General features: G+C 39.1%; 1 protein-coding gene across 1 annotated transcript in view; it reads right to left on the bottom strand.

Annotated features, from left to right (window-relative positions):
- The window catches only part of dgkg (diacylglycerol kinase, gamma), a 112,090-nt gene that overhangs the window by 91,009 nt on the left and 1,008 nt on the right, over nt 1-20,073 (bottom strand). The window contains exons 2-4 of the mRNA XM_061970949.2: nt 8,687-8,861; nt 8,382-8,590; nt 7,337-7,437 (exon numbers count right to left, since the gene is read on the bottom strand). The gene's annotated coding sequence lies outside the window, so the exon portion shown is untranslated. The remainder of the gene's footprint in view (nt 1-7,336; nt 7,438-8,381; nt 8,591-8,686; nt 8,862-20,073) is intronic.

Genomic DNA, 20,073 nt, shown 5'->3' with positions numbered 1-20,073 from the left:
AAAATGACTTTAAAAGTCTTATATAAGTGTTACAAAGAAGACAACACATGATGTAAGTGTCTATATTACAAACCCCGTTTCCATATGAGTTGGGAAATTGTGTTAGATGTAAATATAAATGGAATACAATGATTTGCAAATCATTTTCAACCCTTATTCAGTTGAATATGCTACAAAGACAACATATTTGATGTTCAAACTGATAAACATTTTTTTTTTTTTGCAAATAATCATTAACTTTAGAATTTGATGCCAGCAACACGTGACAAAGAAGTTGGGAAAGGTGGCAATAAATACTGATAAAGTTGAGGAATGCTCATCAAACACTTATTTGGAACATCCCACAGGTGAACAGGCAAATTGGGAACAGGTGGGTGCCATGATTGGGTATAAAAGTAGATTCCATAAAATGCTCAGTCATTCACAAACAAGGATGGGGCGAGGGTCACCACTTTGTCAACAAATGCGTGAGCAAATTGTTGAACAGTTTAAGAAAAACTTTTCTCAACCAGCTATTGCAAGGAATTTAGGGATTTCACCATCTACGGTCCGTAATATCATCAAAGGGTTCAGAGATTCTGGGGAAATCACTGCACGTAAGCAGCTAAGCCCGTGACCTTCGATCCCTCAAGCTGTACTGCATCAACAAGCGACATCAGTGTGTAAAGGATATCACCACATGGGCTCAGGAACACTTCAGAAACCCACTGTCAGTAACTACAGTTGGTCGCTACATCTGTAAGTGCAAGTTAAAACTCTCCTATACAAGGCGAAAACCGTTTATCAACAACACCCAGAAACGCCGTCGGCTTCGCTGGGCCTGAGCTCATCTAAGATGGACTGATACAAAGTGGCAAAGTGTTCTGTGGTCTAACGAGTCCACAATTCAAATTGTTTTTGGAAACTGTGGACGTCGTGTCCTCCGGACCAAAGAGGAAAAGAACTATCCGGATTGTTATAGGCGCAATGTTGAAAAGCCATCATCTGTGATGTTATGGGGGTGTATTAGTGCCCAAGACATGGGTAACTTACACATCTGTGAAGGCGCCATTAATGCTGAAAGGTACATACAGGTTTTGGAGCAACATATGTTGCCATCCAAGCAACGTTACCATGGACGCCCCTGCTTATTTCAGCAAGACAATGCCAAGCCACGTGTTACATCAACGTGGCTTCATAGTAAAAGAGTGCTGGTACTACACTGGCCTGCCTGTAGTCCAGACCTGTCTCCCATTGAAAATGTGTGGCGCATTATGAAGCCTAAAATACCACAACGGAGACCCCCGGACTGTTGAACAACTTAAGCTGTACATCAAGCAAGAATGGGAAAGAATTCCACCTGAGAAGCTTAAAAAAATGTGTCTCCTCAGTTCCCAAACGTTTACTGAGTGTTGTTAAAAGGAAAGGCCATGTAACACAGTGGTGAACATGCCCTTTCCCAACTACTTTGGTACGTGTTGCAGCCATGAAATTCTAAGTTAATGATTATTTGCAAAAAATAAATAAAGTTTATGAGTTTGAACATCAAATATCTTGTCTTTGTAGTGCATTCAATTGAATATGGGTTGAAAAGGATTTGCAAATCATTGTATTCCGTTTATATTTACATCTAACACCATTTCCCAACTCATATGGAAACGGGGTTTGTTCTTATATTTCATATACAACATTAATTATGCAGCAAAATTAGATCAATACCACGTTTGTTCTTTTCTGTTTCACTGCATTCATTATTTCATTCTTGTTTTGCTCCACAGTGCAATGATTATTATTCTTAATTAATCATTATTTGTGATTATTTGAATCTTTAATCAGTATCATCTTAGTAATCGTTCAGGTGTACCCACTATATTTGATAATTCACTATTCATGCATGCTGTTGGCAGGTGTTAGCATGCAGTTAGCATGCTGATGGAAAGTGTTAGCAGGTGTTAGCATGCTGATGGGAAGTGTTAGTTATGCTGTTGGCTGACATTTCCTGAAAGTTTAATCAAAATCTGACCAAAACTTTTGGAGCTATGTTGCTAACGAGCAAGCGAACAAACAGTCTAAGGCAGGGGTGTCAAACTCATTTTAGCTCAGGGGCCGCATAGAGGAAAATCTGTGCACACGTGGGCCGGACTATTAAAATCATGGCATTAAAACTAAAAAATAAAGACAACTTCAGATTGTTTTATATTTCTTACTTTGGCCAAAAATAGAACAAACACATTCTGAAAATATTACAATAAAAATATAGAAAAAAATACCGGCAGCGGTAAAGTTTAGATCCATGAAGGAAAGAAGAAAGTGAATGAATGTTCGTAACTGAATAAATTTACATATGCATAAAAATGTGTTTTCTTTTGTATTATTTTTTTTATGAATTATGTAACATTTATGACAACCTTTTTCCAAAACACAATATAGAATTTGAGATATAACAGGATAATGCATATATTTATTGTTTGTTTTCAAAAAGTCGGACCCCAAAAATGTACTGTGGGTCCTCATTTTTATGACTTGATGAACCCCCATTTTGAAAATTCCTAGCATCAACACTGATGGGCGTATTGGTGCGTGCAAAACAGCAGCAGGCGGCTGTGGCCTGCGGGCCGGATCTGGCCCGCGGGCCTAGACTTTGACACCCCTGGTCAAACACCAACAAATATATGAATACATGTAATAATAAGACATGATGAGTTTTTTTTAAGCTAACTCCCAAATATTCATAGTATTTACATTTATGGATGGAAGTCATCAAAATGCGGAGATTTTGTGTCAATTGTAGTGGAAAATGTTGTTGCTATATTTAACGAGTAGAAGTACATTATTAAAATAAAAGAGGGGTGTATCATAGTGATCGATACTGAAATAACAATACCGCTGATATCAGATCTTAATGCTCGAGTATCAATCCTGAAATCAAAATATCGATACTTTTAATGTTTTAGTTCGGAGGGGTCTGAACTTTTTCCACCAAGGGCCACATTAACATTTAATAATTAAAAAAAATATTAAAAACATATATTGTGTCAGCTATGTATTATAGGTGACTAAGTATTTCAGCTTTTTAAATAAATAAATGATAAATGGGTTGTACTTGTATAGCGCTTTTCTACCTTCAAGGTACTCAAAGCTCTTTGACACTACTTCCACATTTACCCATTCACACACACATTCACACACTGATGGAGGGAGCTGCCATGCAAGGCGCTAACCAGCACCCATCAGGAGCAAGGGTGAAGTGTCTTGCTCAGGACACAACGGACATGACGAGGTTGGTACTAGGTGGGGATTGAACCAGGGACCCTCGGGTTGCGCACGGCCACTCTTCCACTGCGCCACGCCGTCCCTGGTATGTAATGTTTTTCTCATTACATACCAATTGTTTGGCGTTTTTATTTTATTTTTTAAATTTTTATTGTTGTTTTTTTCCCCATGTAATAATACAATAAAAATTATAATAATACGGTTGTTTAACTGCATAAACAAGTGTGTCAATAATTCTGCCTGTACAAATATATTAATGTTCAGCTACACATTTAACAGTGTTTATTATGACTGTTGTCATTTTTCACTTGGTATTATGTTTTAATTAACTATCTATCCATTCATTTTCTACCGCTTGTCCCTTTTAGAGAACATTGTTTAAATTTTAAGTATATTTAATTTTTTATATATTCTAATATCTTAGATCAGGGGTTTCTAAAGTTTTTCCACCAAGTGACGCACACTGAAAAGTCAAGTATGGGGGCTCCATTTTGATATTTTATTTATTTAAAAAAAACAACCAGATATGTATATTTAAAGACAAAACTTTGTGTTGTGACTAAATATATTTGTTTTAATTATTAGTTTAACAATGTCATTTTTTTCTCATTACATTCCAATTTTCTGCTGTTTTTTCTTACATTTTTACTGTTGTTTTTTGGATTGTTAAAATTATTTGAAAATACATAACTTTTAAAATTGTAGCAGACCCCATCCATCCATCCATTCATTTTCTATCGCTTGTCCCTTTCGGAGTCGCGGGGGGTGCTGGAGCCTATATTTGCCCAAAGTATCGGTATCGGGTCGCTATCGCCGATACCAGCCTGAATTTACTTGGTATCAGATCTTGTGTCATGCATTTATTCGCTAATCAAATACGAGCAAACAACAAAGTGAGAGTGGAGATCCGCCACCACAAGCCCAAGGAACGTGCATTCAAACATTGGCAGAAAACTGTGCAAGCAAACTTTTTAAAAAACCCAACTTAAAAACACTCGTTTGTCGTTTAGCAACACTTTCAACACCATCGCTTTACTTTTTTTTTTAACCAGGAAGGCAAAGTGTGGCCTGCGGGCCATTTGCTCGACGCACCTCTTGGCACATTGTAGAAATAAAAAAAACTCGGCAAAAGTGTAAAAATAAACCAAAAAGGGATAACTTAATGAGAAAATGCTGAAATGTTGATACTAATATCAAATAAAAACACAAATATGTTTCTTTGAATATAAGTTTTAGCCTTTTTATTTGTCATTACAAATGACATGATGTCACACTCCCACCATATTGAAAGAATATCAATAACAATATTGATTGTTTTTTGTACTTGAAGGCTCCACACCACTGCTGTTCTTTGCAGAATGTAAAATACTTGACTATTGTTGTCCTTTATGAGTATATTTATAAGTACTGTATTGTTTGTCTTGATCTAATAAGATGTTATAGAACACTGTTGTTCTTTTGTCAATGTACTTGGGGCGGTATAGCTCGGTTGGTAGAGTGTCCGTGCCAGTAACTTGAGGGTTCCAGGTTCGATCACTGCTTCCGCCAGCCTAGTCACTGCCATTGTGTCCTTGGGCAAAACACTTTACCCACCTGCTCCCAGTGCCACCCACACTGGTTTAAATGTAACTTAGATATTGGGTTTCACTATGTAAAGCGCTTTGAGTCACTAGAGAAAAAGCGCTATATAAATATAATTCACTTCACTTCACTACTGTAAACTTATTTCATGGCGGCTAATACTGATATGCGGTGTAAAAAAAATAATATTTAAGCACAGTGATCTGAAACTCAACACTTTGAAGAACTCTTCAATTAAAAAAGTGTTTAAAATACAGTAACAAAAAATATTAAAAAAATAGACAAAAAAGGCATAATGAGAAAATTATGAAATGTTGACACTAAAAACAAATAAAAACACAAATGTCTTTGAATATATGCTTGAGTCTTTTTAAATTAAAATTCATAACAAAAATACTAACAATATTGACAATTTCTGTAGTTAAAGGTGTCACACCACTGCTGTTCTTTGCAGAATGTAAAATACTTGTTATTTATGAGCATATTTATAAGTACAGTATTGTTTGTTTAGATGATGTTATAGAACACGGTTGTTCTTTTTCCAATGTGGAGTTACTTATTGGCGGCTGATACTGATATTTCAACTCAAAACAAACATTGAAGCACAGTGATCCTAAATACTTGACACTTTGAAGCACTTTTCAATAAAGTAGTGAATCTGACGGTACCTAAGTTTGTTTTTATTTATTTATCGAACAAGTATTGCAAAGCTAGGAAATCCCTAGGTATCGGTATCGACCAGTGAAATCCTGGTATCGTGACAACCGATACCTTTGACTGTCACGACACACACGTGCAGGGAGATGAAAAGGAGCAGGTGTGCAACAGGAAACTGCAGGACGTCGGTTTCACAAAAGATGCAAAACTGTCATGACCTTCGATCTGCTGACCTTCATTTCCTTAGCGTCATTGTCAATATGGCGGTGTCTTGACGTACTGGTTTGATTGGTTTAGTCACAGCGATTTAAATATTCACTCAATAGGAGTGCTCAAAAAATTATATTCACATCTGAATCGTGATTCTTTTTTATCCCGATTCTAAAGGTTTTATTTTCCAAAATAAATAAAAAATAAATAAAAAATATATTTATTTTTATTTTTAAAATATATTTTATTTTTCCTAATTCTATAATAAGAATCTTTTTTTAAATTTTTTTTTTTTAAATATGTTTTTAGGCCATCTCCACGCAACCAGAAGGAGCTTTTCTAACCTGTAACATGTTTTGAAAACATTTCATTGTTTCAAGAATCGGTTTGATTCGAGAATCGATTCTGAGTCAAATTGTCAGAATTGGATTCTTCAGCATTGTCCACACGTTTAAATCAGGACTTTGGGAAGGCCATTCTAAAACCTTCATTCTAGCCTGATTTGGCAATTCCTTTACCACTTTTGACGTGTGTTTGGGGTCATTGTCCTGTTGGAACACCCAACTGCGCCCAAGACCCAACCTCCTGAAGAATTTGGAGGTAATCCTCCTTTTGCATTGTCCCATTTACTCTCTGTAAAGCACCAGTTCCATTGGCAGCAAAACAGGCCCAGAACATAATACTACCACCACCATGCTTGACGGTAGGTAGGTGCTCCTGGGACTTAAGGCCTCACCTTTTCTCCTCCAAACATATTGCTGGGTATTGTGGCCAAACTGCTCAATGTTTGTTTCATCTGACATCACAAGTTCTGTGGTCAGATACTGTATGTATGTATGTATATATATATATATATATATATATATATATATATATATATATATATATATATATATATATATATATATAATATTAATATGTTATATTAATATAATGGATACATAAGTAATAATTAATATAATTGGATATTAAGAGTACGTAAAAGTTTGACTCCTACCTTGTTTACTTCCGTGACGACCTCCTTAAAGTTTTGTAATCAATCAAAATATCAAGCAGCTGAAATTCGCCAATCATGAATAAGTGTTGAGTGTTTTGCATTTTTCCCATCATGCTTTGTAATGGATTTAAATTTGTGTTTTTTTTTTTATGTTTATGGTGCATGGACGTGTTTTATAATGTCCACAAAGTACTGTGAGCAGGTTGAGTTACGTGTGACCATGTCTATTGAAATTTTGTGTTGTTTGGATTTTTTTTTTTTTTTGCACATTGACTAGGGAAGGTTGTTTGCGTTGGGTCATGCTGCGCACACTTCCGTTCAGCGCATAATCAAAGGTCATTGACATTAATTTCTTACGTTGTCCACTAGATGGCGGCATAATAGAAGTATCAAAGATAATCAGACCATTAAAATAAACAAAGCTTTCCTGTGGGTAAAATTCTTCTTCAACCTCATGAAATCTCGCGGGCCAAATTGAAGACGCCCATGGGCCGTAGTTCGGAGAGCACTGTACTAGAGGTCCTAACAAGAGTCATCACCCTAATTAAATCATCTTAATAGGGGTGATCATCCTAATGAGATCATGCAGCTGGGAGTTATAAGAGGTTGTAGAGAATATAGAACCAGGTACTGTCCTACCTCCTGGATGCCCTGTCCTCTGCCACTGGAAGACCTTGTCCTGACGTCACACATCCTCCTAGAGAACATACCATGCAGCACTCGCTCACACTCTCCTCATCCTGTGAACACAAAAAAGATTCTTCTTTTTCCTTCCTCGCTTTATAGCCCCGCCTCTCTCTCCCTCTCTCTCCTTCTCACTCTCTCTCTCTCTCTCTCTCTCTCTGTGTGTCTTTCAGTGTGTTGGACGGCACAAGGACCAATTTATTTTTTCTGTAATAGGGGATATTTGTTGTGTGAGGACAGACGTGAAAAGATTGTGAAGTGAAGAAGATGCACTGCGTGTATGAATACTACAAGACGCTTTGGGCCTGATCTATCAATGGTTTGCGCGGATTAAAAGGAGCAAATTTAGATTAAAAATTCCGATTTGAGATAAAAAAAAAAGTGATAAAAAATAATGAGCGTTCAGCGTGATAAAGAAGAATATATGCTGGAGGAAGAGATGCAAATATAATTATTTAGCGCTCCCGGTTTGATTAATCAAGACCGGAGCTGTTCTATATGTAGCACATTTGAAATGTTCGCGCAAAATGGCAGAGTGAGGCGCGAATGGCTGTGAGAAAGGAAAGGCAAAGAGACAACTGAGAGAGAGAGAATATTCCATCGGTGTGCGTGTTAAAACATATTTGGACCGTCAGAAAAAATACTATTAGAAATATGGCTAACTCAGCAATATCATTTTATAATTTTAGTAACTTAAGGGGCTGATAAAACATATTTGATTAATTCATAAGATATATATTAATATATCTCCAATATTAAAAAAACTTCTTGCAATATGCATTTTCTTGTATCTGGATAATTCCAGATGCACCATTACAACAGCCTGCTTTTTCAAATAGGAGATGTATTGTGGAGTACGACGGAGGGAAGGAGACGACACCACGGCAGTACTGCGGTTTAACAGGTTTTTTTTTAAACCTTTGATGAGTGTATAGGATGTGTATGCTACTTTAAGTGAATGTGTGAGGGCGATGTGCTGAATTAACAATATGAATCTTACCAGGGTTTGTTGTCTGTGCGTGTTGGATGAATCCTTTCATCGAACCAAGGGGCAAGGCGAAGAGGCAGTCCATGGGGAGGCAAGCAGTCGAGGGTTGGAGAGAGGCAACGATGTCCGTGTCCAAGCAGGGGTCGAGGATCAGGGAAGGCAGTCAGAAATCCAGTAGGAAGTCCAGCAGCAATACTCGATCACAGGAGCCGGGAAAGATACTGCGGAAGACACAAGGGACATAAACTCGGGAACAAGGAAGGGGCACAGAGAAGGCGAGCAAAGAACGAGGGAGTGATGCCAGATGTGATGCTTACTGTGAAGATAGGCTACGTTCTGGCAAAGGTTCCTCGGGTCCGCTGGTCTTTATGCCGCTCCCTCTCATTAGTCCCAGGTGCGCAGATTCCTGATTGCCTGCAGCCTTGTCGCTGCGTGGGCGTGCTGCGCTCAGCGCGAGCAGGGGCGTGTCTTGGTGCGCTGCCAGTGGAGGTGCTGGAGGACCCAGCAGCCGGGGAAAAGCGAGTTCGAATCCGCGCCGTGACATATATAACTAGAATATATCTCTGATATTAAAAAAACCCATCTTGCGACATGCATTTTCTTTGCACCTGGATCATTCCAGATGCACCACTACAACAGCCTGTTTTTTTCAAATAGGAGATATATTAATAGCATATATGTCCAATATTTATAAAAAAAAACTTCCTGCAATATGCATTTTCTTGCACATGGATCATTCCAGATGCACCACTACAACAGCCTGTTTTTTTCAAATAGGAGATATATTAATAGCATATATGTCCAATATTTATAAAAAAAAACTTCCTGCAATATGCATTTTCTTGCACATGGATCATTCCAGATGCACCACTACAACAGCCTGTTTTTTCCAAATAGGATATATATAACTATAATATATCTCCAATATTAAAAACATGTCTTGCAATATGCATTTTCTTGCAGCTGGATCATTCCAGATGCACCATTGCAACAGTTCTGTTGTATATCTCCCAGAAAAGGTGGTAGATATTATGTTTGTGAAAAACACCGCAGGTTGGACAATATAATGCCATAAATGTGGAGGGAAATTAGTGTGTCCATGGTGACAGCCGATATACACGCACAATCCTCATTTAAATATGGCGGTCTGCCCTATTTTTGCACCTGTTATTAATTGTAAACACAGTCTAAGTAGATCACCCACAAATTACACACGCTATTTAGTACTACAATGCAAACATTATTTGTTACTTCAAAAATTAGTTGGCTCTTTACAATTAAAATGTGTTTAATGTTCTTATTAATATTAAAATAGTAAATATGTTGTGTATTTGATGTTTTTTATTAATATTAAAATAGTAAATATGTTGTGTTTGTTTAATGTATTTATTAATATTAAATTAGTATATACATCGTGTTTATTATTATTAATATTAAAATAGTTAATATGTTGTGTGTTTGATGTTTTTTTAATGTATTTCATAATATTACAATATATATATAGTGTTTTGTTTTTATTAATATTTAAATGATAAATGTGTCGTTTTTTAATGTATTTAATGATATTAAAATTGTATATGTATTGTGTTTGATGTATTAATATTAAAATAGTATATACGTCGTGTTTTTTAAAATTAATATTAAAATAGTTAATATGTTGTGTGTTTGATATTTTTATGTTGTTTTTAATGTATTTCATAATATTACAATTATATATATACTGTATATACAGTACATATATATATTTTTTTTTTTGTGTTTGATTTTTTTTATTCATATTGGAATATGTTGTTTTTTAATGTATTTAATAATATTAAAATAGTATATATATTGTGTTTGATGTATTTATTAATACTTAAATGGTAAATGTGATGTGTATAATGTATGTATTAATATTAAAATAGTATATACATTGTGTTTGAGGTTTTTATTAAAATTTAAATAGTAAATATATTTTTGTTTGTTTTATGTATTTAATATTTACATAGTAAATATGTTGTTTTTTAATGTATTTAATACTATTAAAATAGTATATATATATATATGCATATATATATATATTGTGTTTGATGTACGGTATTTATTTATATTAAGATAGTAAATATGTTGTGTTGGTTTGATGTTTTTATTAATATTACAATAATAAACATTTTGTGTTTGATGTATCCCAATAATATACAAATATGTTGTGTGTGATGTGCTTTTCAAAATTAAAGTAGTTGAAATGTGTTTATTTGATGTATTAATTCATATTAAAAAAGGGAAATAGGTTAGGTTTGTTACAGGAAATGACATCATGTTTATTGTTGTACGAATAGGTCCGTGTAGTGCATGTTTATATGTATTAACATGAAATAGAACTTTTATTGTTTTGTCACGCCCGCCCACGCAGGAAGTGAGCGACACGCGGGCACACGCGATACGAGCACGATGACGACAATAGAACAGGAAGTGAGAGGCGATAAAGACAGGCAAAGACCAAAGGAGCACTTTAAAACACGGATGTGTTGTTTTGTATCAGTGACGATAAACACTTGCCGCTTCTTTTTACACTTACATTTCACACTCACACTGAGAAATTCCGCTCAGAAAATAGAATGTCTTTTTTATTGCACTATTTATTTCCTTCCTATTGATTTTCTTCAAACAAAGCTGCTATTTCTACGATTAACATACAATAATTATAATATCATTATTACACTATCCTTTTGCATTAAAACGTTGACTCAACAGTTTAGCAACTTCAACATAAGAGGCTAGTTAGCTGCCTCAGGCTAGCAAAATGTAACAGCCATCCATTTTCTTCCGCTTATCCGAGGTCACGTCGCGGGGGCAGCAGCCTAAGCAGAGAAGCCCAGACTTCCCTCTCCCCAGCCACTTCGTCCAGCTCCTCCCAGGGGATCCCGAGGCGTTCCCATGCCAGTCGGGAGACATAGTCTTCCCAACATGTCCTGGATCTTCCCCTTGGCCTCCTGCCAGTCGGACGTGCCCCAAACACCTCCCTAGGGAGGCGTTCGGGTGGCATCCTGACCAGATGCCCGAACCACCTCATCTGGCTCCTCTCGATGTGGAGGAGCAGCGGCTTTACTTTGAGCTCCCCCCAGATGACAGAGCTTCTCACCCTATCTCTAAGGGAGAGCCCCGCCACCCGGCGGAGGAAACTCATTTCGGACCCGTGTCCGGGCAAGGGAAATCTAGGTCCTCGAGTTGTACATTTCATAAAGGTCTTTGAGTAAATGAGAAAATGTAACATTTACAGCAAAAAAACGATTTTGTGATGATAAAAACCAATGTAATCACTGTAGTACGATACGAGGTATCCGCCCAGCAGTTTACATTCAAAAGCGCTAGCTTAGCAGTTAGGTATCCTCCCACTGAGTGTCGTGTAGCATGGTTAGCTATTCTTTGTCTTATAGACTAGTGGTCCCCAACCACCGGGTCCGTGGACCGATTGGTACCGAAATTACAAAAACAAAAAAAAAACAAAAAAAAAAATATATATATATATATATATATATATAAATAATTTTTATTTTTTTAATTAAATCAACATAAAAAACACAATATATACATTATATATCAATACAGTCTGCAGGGATACAGTCCGTAAGCACACATGATTGTATTTCTTTATGACAAAAAATAAATAAATAAATAAAATAAATAAATAAATATACACCCCCCCCCCCCCGAGTTATCTATTTTATGGAGGAATGTAGTTAATCATAGAACTGGCACTCAGTGTTTTTAAAAAGTATTGATTTGGAATCGAGAATCAGTTCTGAATGGAATCGTTACCTGCAAGAATTAAATCGATTCGTATGGTGCCCAAAGATTCCCAGCCCTAGAAGCAGGTTATAGCATTGTACCTCATTGTAGCTGTTAGCGAATGCACCAAGTCATTGAATTTCAATAATTTTGATCCAATAAAAAAAAAAAAAAATAGGGTTTGAATGTTCTTGACAGCCAATGTCATGTATTATTCTAACTGACCTCTTTTGTAAACACATTTAGACCCGGATCTGGAAAGCAGGCAGCAGGAACGCTTTCAGAGTGTAATCCCCTCACACTCCCGGCGTGGAGGTGGCATGTATACATGTGAAGGTGGCAAAGGTGGCACCGATGGGGTATTTTTTAATTCAAGCGTGCAAGAAGACTTGGCAGGCACAACAGAATCCGCCCGTAGTGGAAAAAAAACTCATGACATCCCTAGCCAGGAGCTGCTCTCTCTATCTATCCTTTTCCTACTCCAAACTCTCCCACATCAGCGTGCACTAAGTGCTTGAGTTTCTGGAGACGGCGACGCGAGTGCATGCTAACCACATTATGCAGGAGTCCATCAGGATGTTGAAATAAATCCAGCAGCTGCGGCGGAAATGAAAGACAATTTCCCTCCTAAGGGGAATCACTAATTTGTTAATTGACCATTAGCGCTCCTTTCCCCCCTGAAATACGACCATTAAAGCGCCATCTTGTTGCCCGAACACGGCTAAAGTGTGGTCTTTCTAAAGAACCACTGTATAGTCGTTTTCCGATAGGGACTTTTTGGAGATTCTATAACCTTTTTGGTCCCCGGGCCGTTTTTCGTCGTGTTCCGACATACGGGAACTTGGGACTACAGCCCTCAGATCCTAGAACAATTTTAGCTCCTACTCCTACTCTGAGGCAGGGACTAAAATACGTAGGTGTTTGGTTGAACTGATAAGCTACGCCTCCTGCCAGATATGTGCTTCTCCTAGCAACAACACATACCCGCCATTTTAAAAAAGTCCCGCAGAGTTGTTTACGAGATCGCAACAAGAAAAATGGACACAGCCAACGATAAATGGACCGACGAGGAGGTCAAAGCTCTCCTTGCTGCCTATTCCACAGAGGAGATTCAGCAGGGGGTTGAAGGCTCACAGCGGAACATTAAAATATTTGGTATATTAAGCACTCATTTTAAAATGTTAGGGATTTTCCACACCACGAAGCAGTGAAGGGAGAAGATGAAGAAACATGACTAAAAAAAAAATCAAGGACGATAACAACCAGAGTGGGGCGAACAGAAAAACAAGCAAATGGTTCGACACTTTGGACCTCATATTGGGCCACCAACCTGCCTACTCCGCAACAAAGGACACCGGCGCGGGGCTTCTGAGAGTGATGAACGACAAGAACTTCCCACCATTGCAGGAGCTTGAAAGTTAGTAAACAGTTAGTAAACAGTTGGGGGAAATGAAATTGTTGCTCTCAGGATTCAATCTGAAAATGACACCTGTACCTGTCTCACGATAAAAGCCCAAGCTTTTATCGTGAGACATGGGTATAGATCTAAAGTAATACGTCACGGGTCGCAGGCGGATAATATGCGTCACATGTTTTCCCAGCATCCCCAACTGTGTGCGAACGTGAAAAGGAAAAGTCCCTATGGGGAAGGGTAGTTCCTATAACTAAACTCGAGTGTGGTAGTTCTTAGAACTGCGTCCCGACAACAAGTATATGCGAATCCGGCTTATGATAATAATTATAGATGTGTCAACAATGGCGATATGGCCTGCATGACCTGTGCATGCTCCAGTTTGTCATGTAAACTGCATTTTGCCCAGATCTGCACTTACTGCCAATCATGATGATACATGCTTTATCTGCTGCTTTTTTATTTATTTGTGATGCAAAAACATTGATGGATGCCTCAGTATTTTGATTTTATATATGTACGGTGGCAGAGAGGTTAGTGCATCTGCCTCACAATACGAAGGTCCTGAGTAGTCTTGGGATCAATCCTGGCCTTGGGGATCTTTCTGTGTGGAGTTTGCATGTGCTCCCCGTGACTGCGTGGGTTCCCTCCGGGTACTCCGGCTTCCTCCCACCTCCAAAAACATGCACCTGGGGATAGGTTGATTGGCAACACTAAATTGGTCCTAGTGTGTGAATGTGAGTGTGAATGTTGTCTGTCTATATCGGTGTTGGCCCTGTGATGAGGTGGCGACTTGTCCAGGGTGTACCCCGCCTTCCGCCCAATTGTAGCTGAGATAGGCTCCAGCACTCCCCGCGACCCCAAAGGGAATAAGCGGTAGAAAATGGATGGATGGATATGTACTTGTATTTATACCAGACATGCCCACCAACAGGGTCTTTGCAATTTTGTTGTCGGACAATGACAATAAAAATGCTCTATTCTATTCTAAAATACATTAAAATATATATATTATTGATGTCAAAGTTAATACAATTATAGAGAATAAACATTTAAGGCCGCAGATTGATGATCGACTTTGTGGTTGGGTCATCGGATTTGCAGTATCATGTTATGGACACTCGGGTGAAGAGAGGAGCAGAGCTTTCTACCGGTCAGCACCTGGTGGTGAGTTGGCTCTGTTGGTGGGAGGAGGATGCCGGTCAGACCTGGCAGGCCCAACACATTGTGAAGGTCTGCTGGGAACTACCGTCAGAGAGAGTTTCAATTTCCAACTCTGGAAGAACTTTGAAAATGTCACAAGGGAGGTGTTGGACATTGAGTCTGAGTGGACCATGTTCTATTGTCGATGCGGCTGATCTGATCTGTGGCCGCAATGTGGTCAGTGCCTGTCGTGGCGGTGAGGCATGCCGTCAAGCTGATAAAGGAGTCCTATTGGGTTCTTTTGGCTGATGCATCTAATGACTCCGGGGGCAGCAGACAGGTACCAACAGGCCAAGCGGTGTGTGGCTTCGGCAGTCGCGGAGGCAAAAACTCGGACATTGGAGGAGATCGGAGAAGCCATGGAAAACGACTTCCGGACAGCTTCTAAGCGATTCTGGACCACCATCCACCGTCTTCGGAGGGGGAAGCAGTGCACTGTCAACACCATGGGGATGGTGTGCTGCTGACCTCGACTCAGGGAATACTACAAAGACCTCCTTAATCCCACCTACACGTCTTCCTATGAAGAAGCAGTGCCTGGGGACTCCGGTGGACTTCCATATTTCTGAGGCTGAGGTTGCCAAGATAGTTAAAAAGCTCCTCGGTGGCAGGGCCCCGAGGGTGGATGAGATGCCTGGACTCTGGATGCTGTGGGGCTGTCGTGGTTGACAAAAATTGCGTGGACATGGATGGATCTTTATCATTGTACAAGTACGACCAAATTGCATTTTTGGCACAAACCCTTTCAAGATTAGACACACATTGCACAGGATTAAAGAGCAGGAGCGCTGATGGTCGCCGTACCGTAAAAGGTGGTAAAAAGTTTGACGTGGGGGAGGATGAGTAAAAAAAAAAAAAAAGTCCATAATAAAGCACATATACAAGTTATGACTACAACTCGAGACTTGCAACGAGGGGTGAGGGGGCGGGCACCCGGCCCGAAGCTGCCAGCCACTAGGGGCGCTGCTCCGTTTCTGTCTTACCACATGGGGTGAAGGGTCGAAGGCGTGGGATATGTGTGTGTGGCGTGTATTTTGTGTAAGCCTGCAGCAAGTCTCTGTTCCGCGACCTTGGTGCTCCCACAAACGTGCCAGTCAGTCTAACAAAAACAACAGCAGGTGTGTGTCCATGACAGACAGGGAAGAAGTTTGTTGCGTCTTCGCTGCACTGTGCTCTGGGAGAGTCTCAAAAGCAACTACCTTGCCACGTCACTTTCAGCCAGAACAATCCGAATTAGAATGTTTTTGTTTGAGGGGGCGAAAATACATTTACATTTTTCACTCTAATTGTCTATTTCTGGTCCTCAAATTTATCATACTTCACCATCAGAGCAGCCGGCGTCTCAAAGATGTCGCCAAAGATTGCAATCAAAATGGCAAAAGTCTGACTGCCCACAGTTCTGCTCCCATCCTCCAATCATTTGTGGCAGCTTTAGGGTACTTTGAACGACTGCCAGGATCTTCCAATTTGTCGATGCAGAACAACGACAGACCAACAAAGCTTACTCGAATCAGCAGATGTCCTGTAATCATGGTTACGAATAAGTAGATATTTTCAGCGTCCTCGACTGAAAGGGTCCCTTTCTTCTCCCAAGAGTCCGTCGTGTGTTCAGCAACAACCGTTCCATCAATACAGGCCGGTTCCTCTAAACCTGAGATGTTATCAATATCGTTGAGAGGACAGTTGATCAATTCCACTCTTCAGATTTTAGAGAGCAGTGCAAAAAGAGGCAGGAAGACAGTTAAGACAAAACAAAGAAGCAAGCAGGAGAGACAAGGGAGAGGGAAAGGGAGTGTCCGCCTTCGATGAGTGCCAGTGAGAAATCGAGGGCAGTGCCTCTGGATTGGCAGACCGGGGTGGTGGTTCCTGTCTTTAAGAAGGGGAACCGGGAGGATGTGTTCCAACTATCGTGGGATCACACTCCTCAGCCTTCCTGGTAAGGTCTATTCAGGTGTACTCCGAACCTCAGAGTCAGGAGGAGCAGTATGGTTTTCGTCCTGGTCGTGGAACTGTGGACTAGCTGTATACTCTTGACAGGATCCTCGAGGATGAGTTTTCCCAACCAGTCTAGATGTGCTTTGTGGACTTGTAGAAGGCATTTGACCGTGTCCCTCGGGAAGTCCTGTGAGGGGTGCTCAGAGAGTACGGGGTATCGGACCGACCGCATGATATGGCGGTCTGTTCCTTGTATGATTGCCCGCAGTAAATCGGACCCATTACCAGTTAGGTGTGGACTCCGCCAGAGCTGCCCTTTGTCACCGGTTCTGTTTAGAGCTTCTCACCTTAAAATAAAGATCGGAAACAAAAATATATTAAGTGTAAACATTTTTATTTCAAATTTAACCTTCAGATTATAATCCCTCAGTTATCAAGGCAGAAATGAAATGTCAACACAAGCATGGAAAACACTCAATCATGGTAAACAAAATAGTAAAATCAAATTGAACACTTAACAATACATTCTTAAAATGAAGGTGCAAAAATCGGAAATATGTAAACATTTCGTCGGACTATGGTCCTTTTTTAAAGAATATCCAAAAAAGTGCTATACTGTCCAGGTGACTTTTCCTCTTTTATCCACAACTTCTTAATTTTGACTTTCTCTTCTCACTCCATGCAAAGAATCAACAGCAAGACAATAAAACGGTACAACCAAACTTGATAGTTGATACTGCTACCAGATTGGCTGTTGGCATGTCACGTCCACTGATCAGTGATCACTTCCTGTGTTGCTCGGTTACCAGACAGCGAGTGCCTTTTGTTCATGCCGTTTTCTTCCAACGAAAAAGAAAAAAAAAATGTATCGACCGTTTTATCGAACACATTTTTGATTGATATCGATTACGTGTGTCTATCGCAATATTTACTGATATCGTTTTATTGCCGGCCCTGTGTAATCGTATTTGTAAAAGTGATCATTTTATTTCAGAGTTATTAACGGGTCTGGAGACATTTTTTGGGGGTGGTGTGAACTCTTCGTGCGACCCCACGAGGCCCCTCGTCGTCTTTTTTTGGTTCTACTGATCCAAGTTATTGCTTTCTTTGGACCACAGAAGAGGACTCCTCAGGAAATTAGGTTTGACCCACAAGACCTCAGCTGCCAATTCAAACGGGGACGCATGGAACATCTAATTTGGAAAAATCTTCTCTTTGAAAAGACACAAAACATGAAAAGACTCCCAACGTGAGCTCTGTCGATAGACCATGTCCTGAGGTGACCAGCAGCTTTCCTGCAAGTCCGTGTGCAAGGCTGATAACTGACTGAAGAGGGACACTTATAGACGGGAAGTTGCATACAAAACGGGCATACGGCCGTCAAGATCTCATATTTAATGGCCGCCATCGCGTCCAGCTCGCTCCGTCCTTGCGCCAAGGCAAAGGGACGAGTGCCAAAGTCTTCTCAGCAAAGTGCAGCTCTCTTCATTAGAATGCAGCACGGAGCTCCAGCAGGGGGAGGAATGATGAAACCAGAGCTAAAAATAGCTGCCTCCCAGGATCCCCCCTCATACGCCACTGTAAACACTGCCCTCCATCTGTGTGTGTGTGTGTGTGTGTGTGTGTGTGTGTGTGTGTGTGTGTGTGTGTGTGTGTGTGTGTGGTTTAAGAGCTGCTGTGTTGGAAATGTTCTCGTCGTCTCCTTCGTCATAAAGCAGTGTTTGCTTTAGCCATCTGAGGCGTTCCATATTGGAATGATACTGTCAGGGACACAATAATTGTTAATAGAGTTGTTGGTACCAGTACCAAAATGTATTTCCATACTGTGATACTTTTCTAAATAAAAGGGATCACAAAAAAATTGCATTATTGGCTATATTTTAACAAAAAATCTTAGGGTACATTTAATATGTTTCTTATTGCAATTTTGTCCTTAAATAAAATAGTGAACATACGAGACAACTTGTCTTTTAGTAGTAAGTAAACAAACAAAGACTCCTAATTAGTCTGCTGACGTATGCAGTAACATATTGTGTCATTTATCATTCTATTATTTTGTCTACATTATGTTGACAAAACTGTAAAAATGATTAATACACTTGTTCATTTACTGTTAATATCTGCTTACTTTCTCTTTTAACATGTTCTATCTACACTTCTGTTAAAACGTAATAATCACTTATTCTTCTGTTGTTTGATACTTTACATTAGTTTTGGATGATACCACAAATTTAGGTATCAATCCGATACCAAGTAGTTACAGGATCATACATTGGTCATATTCAAAGTCCTCATCTCCAGGGACGTATTTACTGAGTATATAAACATAATACGAATTTAAAAAAAAAAAAATGTTTTTGTGACGATAAAAAATATCAATATAATTATAGTAGTAAAGACTAGATACACTATTGTACTTGGTATCATTACAGTGGATGTCAGGTGTAGATCGACCCATGGAATTTGTTTACATTGAGGAGCGCAAGCCTGTTAGCTATTGTATCCACCTATGGTGTGTAGTGAAGCATGTTTAGCTATTCCTCGTCCTCCAGTGACAGTTAATAGTTAGAAACTTACTTTGTCGTCATGGAGGCCAGGATTAGTGATTTAGAAGTAGCTAAAACACTGCCAACTGTGGATGGATGTTAGCCGCAAGCTAGCTAGCCTGTCTTAAAGCACCTCTTTCTGAGGGTGTTTCAGTGTTATAACTTCACCTTTATCTTCAGTTTTTAGACCAAAATTCATATTACTTATACATCAATTGAACAAATATATTTACTATGTTTTGGTTCATACACATTATTTTACGGATAGTCAAAACATTTTTTCTTTTACCTTTTCAATGTCACAGGAAGTATAGATTACTGCTCTGTGGTGAAGCTAAGAATACTATTGTGACCAAAGTAGCTAGTTTCTTCTCATAATACTTCCTGTGGTTTCCACCAGTAGTCAGTGTCTAAAGTGCAAGGCGGGACTTAAAGATGCAGTTTTGAGCTGCCTGTCGGCTGACGAGGAAAGTGCCTCTTGTATGCAAATGAGGCTGACATGGAGACGTCAGGAAAACAAGCTTGAGGCTGCGTGAGATGAAGATGGTGACACGTAAGCGAAAACCCTGCATATACTAAAGAGACACACATGACCTTGTCTTTAAACGTGTGAGGACAAAAGAAAACTGAATGGTTGGAAAATGGATTATAAATAAGTAGTGGTTGAATGATGGATCATAGATAAAGGGAGCGTAAGAGAAATTATATATATATATATATATATATATATATATATATATATATATATATATATATATATATACATATATACATACATATATACATATAAATAAAAGATTTTGTGATACAAGTGTGTGCGTGTATATGCATATATGTATGC

The sequence above is a fragment of the Nerophis lumbriciformis genome, linkage group LG13 (assembly GCF_033978685.3).
Source record: "Nerophis lumbriciformis linkage group LG13, RoL_Nlum_v2.1, whole genome shotgun sequence".
NCBI lineage: Eukaryota > Metazoa > Chordata > Actinopteri > Syngnathiformes > Syngnathidae > Nerophis > Nerophis lumbriciformis.
Note: the sequence above shows the minus strand (reverse complement) of the source record. Positions and strands in the feature narration are given on the sequence as shown.